At 36.7% G+C, this 7,292-nt stretch overlaps 1 pseudogene; it reads left to right on the forward strand.

The window, feature by feature from the left end:
- The first annotated feature begins 5,001 nt into the window (after positions 1-5,001).
- Positions 5,002-5,957, forward strand: LOC112935297 (large ribosomal subunit protein uL1m pseudogene; annotated as a pseudogene).
- Positions 5,958-7,292: the final 1,335 nt, after the last annotated feature.

The raw sequence follows: 7,292 nt of genomic DNA on the forward strand, positions 1-7,292 counted from the left end.
GTCTCTCATAAATAAATTTTAAAAATATTTTTAAAAAATAATTAAAATCTTTGTTGTCCCTTTAATTTATGTGAGTCCTGCCCTTAAATCCCTTAACATTTATTAGGGCTTCAATTTCCTCATCTGAAATGAAGGTAGAAGACAGTAGTTATTATAGCAAATAAGAATTATGGGGATGAGCATCAAAGACATGACTGGGCAGAGATTCATTTCTGTCACATTTCCTGGCAGAGAGATCCCTGGTCTCTTGTTGGCAGTGTCACAGACTTCCCAGGTTGTCCCGTGTACTTGAAAAATGAAGAAAATGAAGGTGGTCAGGGAAGCCTGACTAATATTAGGAAAAGATTCTAAATCTATCAAGGTTCACAGTCAAGTTACCCTTTATTACAACTCCTACCCACATTTTAATATAGATGGAATTACACGGAACTTTGGGGGGTTGGGTAGCAAATGCTAGCTTTAGGATATAAGGGGGTTGGGATGAGGGAACAAGATTTGAAATCAACTGGTGCAGGGACCCATTTGTGTAGGGTATCCAAGCAGCAAAGATCACTCTCTGCCAGATGAGGGTATGAGATGTATATGGGAAAAAGAAGGGATCCATGTTGCCCTGATTTCCGTCTTTTCTCCAAACAAGGTCGCCATATATCTCAATCCATTTGAGCTGCTATAGCAGAATACCATAGACTAGATGATTATAAACAACAGAAATTTATTTCTCACAGCACTGGATGTTGGGAAGCCCAACATCAAGACAGTAGCAAATTTGGTGTCTGGCAAGAGCCCAGTTCCTGGTTCACAAATGGCAGGTTTCTGGGTGTGTCCTCACATGGAGGAAGGGGCAAGAGAGCTCTATGTGGTTCCTTTTGTAAGAGCACAAATTCCAGTCAGGATGGCTCCACCTTCATGACCTAATCACTTCCTAAAGGCCATCAACTGGGAATTAAGTTTCAACATATGAATTTGGGGGACAAAAACATTTAGTCTATTGTACCGTTCTTGAAAGAGTAAAAAGAGGTTCATTTTCTTCCAAGCCTCGTCGTTACTAAACCAAGGGTCAAGAACAATAAGTAAATCCATTACGTATTGTTTTAAGACTGCACTGTGGCTTTTTCTTTTTTCTTTTCTTCTCTTTTTTTTTTTTTTTTTTTCATTGTGGCTTAATCTTGGATTCAAAGAAAATGAGACAGGCTGATGTTTCAATGCCAGAACGGTAGCAAAAATAAAAAAATAAAAAATTTGGTGCCAAATATGGAAGTTTATTATATCCATAGTGGGGTAGAAAGCAAAGAATTAACAGGAACAAAAGTAACACATATGCCCCCAAATCTTCGGTTATCTCATGATGACTCACTTGCTGAAAGCAGTGGCTTAGGGGGGCTACCATATTTTGAAACTATGATAAGTAACAGTGTGAAGAGGAAGAGAAAGGAAATAGAATCTTATCAAGAAGGAAATGAGAAGCAAAAGCAGAAGAATCTCTGGGATACTTGTGAAGTAAATCTATTTAGAAACCTCAGAGCTCCTAACCCTTCCAAGAGGAGAACCAATCATGTAAGCCTTTCATGGTTTATCATTTACAATTCTAATACTTGGCCAGGTTCAGTCAGAACTACAGAATTGTATTTTTTTAATATGCATAATATTATTGGAACATCAGCTTGTTGATGAAAAAAGCAACAAATTTCAATTGAGCAACATTAAGATTATGTGAAATAAAATACATCATTTAGAAGTAGATTGATTTCTAATGCAAATGTTTCCAGCTCCAAATGGAGATGATTACCTACCCAGGAATATTTTACAGACAATGAAAGGTGAGCCCAAGAATGTAACTTTCTTTATTGGTAGGTGGTTCTTGAGGTGGCTTAGGGAAATAAAATCAAACAACTTTTCTACCTACAGTGAGAGTAATTTACATATATTGGATTCTCTTTACCATGTAATTGTTAGTTTCCTAATTTACTACTTGATTGTTAGCTCTTCATTCAAAAACAATAGCTTCCCTAACAAAATTCTCTTCATTCTTTCATGCTATAATTGTAGAAATTTCTTCACTCTTGAATTCCACTAATTTCCATTAATTATCATTAAATTAGAAGCTTAAACTTTGTTAAGACCTTCTTCAACTGAAATATTTGTTAATCTAATTCTTCCATTCTCCTTAGGGGACTGTTAACTCAAAAATACTTGTTCTTGGGCACCCCAGGTGGCTAAGCGGGTTAGCGCCGCCTTCAGTCCAGGGTGTGTGATCCTGGAGACCTGGGATGGGGTCTCAGGTTGGGCTCCCTGCATGGAGCCTGCTTCTCCCTCTGCCTGTGTCTCTGCCCCTCTCTCTCTCTCTCTCTGTGTCTCTCATGAATAAATAAATAAAATCTTAAAAAAAGAATATTTGTTCTTTTGTGTTTGTATTTGTTTACTCTTTTCCCCTCTCAAGTTAACCATTGGAGACTTTGTTTTTCAACTTTGAAATCAGTACCGGTATCACATAAATCTAATATTGAGAAAATGTTATTTCAGCACCTTATAATAAAAGTGATCTATTTGCAGAAAGAGACAATGAACTAATGGTTTGAAAAGGTTTCTTTGGGGGTGCCTGGGAGGCTCAGTTGGTTGGGTGTCCACCTTCGGCTCAGGTCATGATCCCAGAGTCCTGGGATTGAGCTCCATCAGGCTCCAGGCTTAGCGGGAACCTGCTTCTCCCTCTCCCTCTTCCTGCAACTCCCCCTGCTTGTTCTCTCTCTCTCTCTCTCTCTGTAAAATAAATAAATAAAATCTTAATAAATAAATAAATAAATAAATAAAATCTTAATAAATAAATAAATAAATCTTAAAAAAATAAAAGTTTATGTGTACATATAAGCTACAAAATAATTACTAAAAAGTAAAATTCAGCTACATTATTTCACTGAAGATCGATTCTGTTGGAGTCTTAGTATTACTGAAATCAAAGCACTTACTATTTAGTGACATAAAATTCTCTGATGAATAAGCTTCTGTTCAATGTTTACATTTTTTAAACAAGAAAGGTGTTTCAGATTTCTTATATATCCATTTAGATTCATCATGTGATACTGGAAACCGTATGTATTACATTACGTTATAATGAGTCATTGTCACTAGGCCAACAGGAAGTAACAAAAAAGCCAAGAAACAATGTGATTTTTTCAGAATTAACTGAATGCTAGACATTTTTAAACATAGCAGCCTTTTCTTTCTACAGAATAGACAAGAATGCCAACATATATAAGTGTATGTACACTGTATATGCATAGTATACAGCATGTAATTATATAAACACAGGCATTCATATGTAGATGTACACATATGAAAAAATACATATGACTAAATTCCAATACAAATATATTGCTCTCCTTTCCTCAGTAAAAAAAAAAATCTGTATCTTAAAGTTGAATTTTAAAAGCCATTATAAAGAATCATCTTTATACATTATATCTAATCTACATCTAGTATGTGGTTCTTTGTCTATTTCTGCATCTAGTATCATTTTTCTTGCTAAAGTTAAATTTTCTTTCAATTTTAACACATCACAAAGATGATCCCATATATTTCCTGCATAAAATTTCTTTTCCTGAGAGAAGCTTCTCAAAACAAAAGGCAAACTAAGAAACAATAAGCAAATTGATTTAAAAATCAACAACCCTTAAAATGAGCTCTTAAAAATTACTCTTTTTAATCTTTGTAAATTACTGCGTTGTAACTGATCCTTTTGCATAGTGCTTATTCAATGTAGAAGTGTGTGACAGTGTAATCATCTTCAGTCCTACAAGTTATTTGCAGTAAAATTAGAAACTCATTTCTGTTATACTTTTTTTCCAAATGAAAAATATTCCATTATCCTTATCTCTACATCTCTAATTCTGGTGGCCTCTATAGACCTCTAACTCTTGGCATGTGCTACCTCAGACAAACATATCCCATATAAAATTATATAAAGAAAAGGACCTCGTGAACCTCTCTCTGTCTTAGATTTTTTTTTTTTTTTAAGATTCTATTAATTTATTCATGAGAGACACAGAGAGGCAGAGACATAGGCAGAGGGAAGGGAGAATCAGGCTCTCGACTCGATCCCAGGACCCCAGAATTATGCCCCGAGCCAGAGGCAGACACTCAACCACCCAGGTTCCCCTGTCTTAAATTATTTCAAAAATAAACTCAGGGATCAGCAGTATGCATTTATGGTCACTAGCATTTTTTTTTAATTATCAAAGAAATCATTAAACCTTAGAGTTGATTATATTTAAACTACAGATTCATGGAGTTTCAGGCAACAGTCCTTCATTTTATCTCAGGGACTTGCTCAACATCACATAGTTCCACAAACAAAAGGCTTAATCTGGGTCCCTTTCCCAGGTGGGTAATCCCCAGTGTGTGTACTGTAAGATACAAATAGCGTATTGCAATCTTTATTGAAGAGAAAATGAGAATCAGCACTCTAAAATACCATTCAGCTCCATAGGATCCCAGGCTATTCTAGCCCTGTTCTAAACAAATAGAAATTTGTAGATTTTATAAGCAAAGCCAAATTTTCAAATAAGGGAATCAGGCAAATGCAGCAGCATAGGAAGTATGCTTGCTAAAAAAAGAATGTGCCTCTTCTTATCTCAGAAATACTTCATATACATTTCTTAACTTGAGAAGTCAAGCTAAATTTGATTAAGCACATTTCTACATATCACACGAGCCTACCACTAGTATAGAAGAGAGTGGAGACCAAAAGAAATGCCACAGATTTCATGGTGTGATTCAGTTTCTTTCCAAATGACACTTCCTTTGAAAAGGCATATATTTGGAATTTGCCTTTTAGAAAATGCTTCTTTTCAATTTTCAAATATAATTCTGGTGTAATTAACCTAATCTGCATTTCAAAGCTTCTTGAGTTGAGCTTTCCACCAAGCACGAGATCTCTGTTTATGGACCAGAATAAAGAACAGTATATTGAACACAATCTGGAATGGTCAACATGCTGGTAGCCATAAGATGACAGCCTCCATACATCATCGAAGGCATAATCTTTCCAAGGTGGCTTATCAGGCACATGTTCATCCTTGTTCTGTCCATGTTCAAGTGCCCAATGGACATTTTGTTGTTTTACAAAATCTGCAAAGTAAACAGAAAAGATGCTGAGAAAAAGCAGTAGACAAGAAAAAAAAAGAACCTTTCTGGAAGGTGAACATCAGGATGAGATCTACTTAAAACGCTTACATCCAAGGCAGCTATATGATGTGGAAATAGCTAATTGCTTGCTTAAGACATTTCAGAATCTGGACTTTACTAATCCAAAGCAAAGCATTTCTTTTGATTTGACACTGGACATGGTGCTGGGGAAGAAGAAAAATGGGGAGTCATTGGCCAATGTTCTTAGTTCTTCATACTCATATGTCTCAGAAATAATAAAGTTGCTGTATTTACAGGGAATGCATCAGAGATTAAAATAGCAGAAGAAAATGGAGCTGCTGTTTGAGGAAGAGCTAATCTGATTCAGAAGATTTTGGATGATGAAATTCAATCAGACTTTTATGTAGCTGTTCCAGAAATAATGCCCAAGCTTAGTCCATTAAAGAAGAAAATGGAAAAAAAAAAAAAAAAAGATTTCCAAGACTTGGAATTCCATTGCCTGTGACATCCCCAAAGTTCTTGAATTATTTAAAACTGGACATGAAATTAAGGTAGATGAAGAAAGGAAGAGCATTTTCAAGACCAAAAAAAAGCAATACTAGATATGTCCAGTTACCAGATAGCTGCCAATCTGCAAGCAACTGATCTGTTATCAATGTAGGCACAGATGCCTGAATTTGGGACCCTTTGTGGTAGGTGCTTTCACTGGAATTTTGTTACTAAGGATTGAGCCATTGCTGCCTAAAGGAGTAGAGACCAAAGAAAGCAGCAGTGAAGCTGTCTACAAGTGTCACACTAGGAAATTTTCAGTGGATTAAGAAGCAACAGCGCGGCACCTGGGTGTTTCAGTGATTGAGCATCTGCCTTTGGCTCAGGGCGTGATCCCAGCATCCTGGGATAGAGTCCTACACCAGGCTCCCCACAGGGAGCCTGCTTCTCCCTTTGTCTATGTCTCTGCCTCTCTCTGTGTGTCTCTCATGAATAAATAAATAAAAATCTTTTTTTTAAAAAAAGTAACAGAAAATTATAAAACTGTATAATTTAGTGTCTTGTTATTTCTTGATCATCATACTTAAAAATGAATTTTAATGCTGGAAAATCTTATAACACTTTAAAAAGTAAGAAAATAAAATGTTCTCTGTGTCTGAAAGAAAACAAATATGTCTTGAATTGTTAGATAAGTTTTTATTCTTCAAATATTTACATGAATTATTCTGGTTTTGTATAGATGGAGCTTTAAAATATTCAAATTCCTTGAAATATTTTATTATTTATGATTCATATTTATGAAACCCTGTAGGATGTACCTTTCTGTGGAAGTGAAGATTCAGTTCAATTATCGTTTCTTCAGTACAGAGGGTATACAGAGCAGAGTCTAGGTGGTGGAGGAAATGCAAAGATAAGGAAGCCAGTCTTGAGAGATTTTACCCATAAGGGGAAATACAAAGAGATAAAATACTTGTAAACCACAAGTTATAGAGGTTCTAAAAAGAAAGAGATAACTGCGGACAGAGGCTAGAGGAAAAGCTTCAGAGAGAAGCTGGCGTTCCAGATAGGTTCTAAACTCCTGTTAAGGAGTATCACAAGTAGTGGGATAGAGAAATGAGGGCTAAGGCGTCAACTTGACTCTTGCTCTCTTTTTCATTTACGAAACTCCTTTTAGATATGATAGCCATGCAGTCATCTTCCCAGTGCAGTGTCAGTTCCTTTGATCCAAATCTGCCTCCCCACTGGACACATTCTGACTGTCCCAGGAGCCCCATTCCTGTTTTTTTTTTTTTTTAAAGATTGTATTTATTTATTCATGAGAGCCACACAGAGAGAGGCAGAGACACAGGCAGAGGGAGAAGCAGGCTCCCTGTGGGGAGCCTGATGCAGGACTCAATCCCAGGATCCTAGGATCACAACCTAAGCTGAAGGCAGATGCTCAACCACTGGGCCACCCAGGTGCTCCCCAAAAGCCCCATTTCTGAGGGTTGCCCTGAATACCTTCCCCCTGTTCTCTGAACAGAGACCCCCCTGTTCAGCAATCCTGCCTTCACAAGCAGCCTAAATGAAGCAGTGTAGAGAAGTATTCACAATCTCCTCAGAACCCCCATCAGATACCTATTTTCCCTCTCTCAAGTTCTGCTTGATGAAAGATGCCATCCCAC

Source organism: Vulpes vulpes, chromosome 8, assembly GCF_048418805.1.
Source record: "Vulpes vulpes isolate BD-2025 chromosome 8, VulVul3, whole genome shotgun sequence".
In the NCBI taxonomy this organism is placed as follows: domain Eukaryota; kingdom Metazoa; phylum Chordata; class Mammalia; order Carnivora; family Canidae; genus Vulpes; species Vulpes vulpes.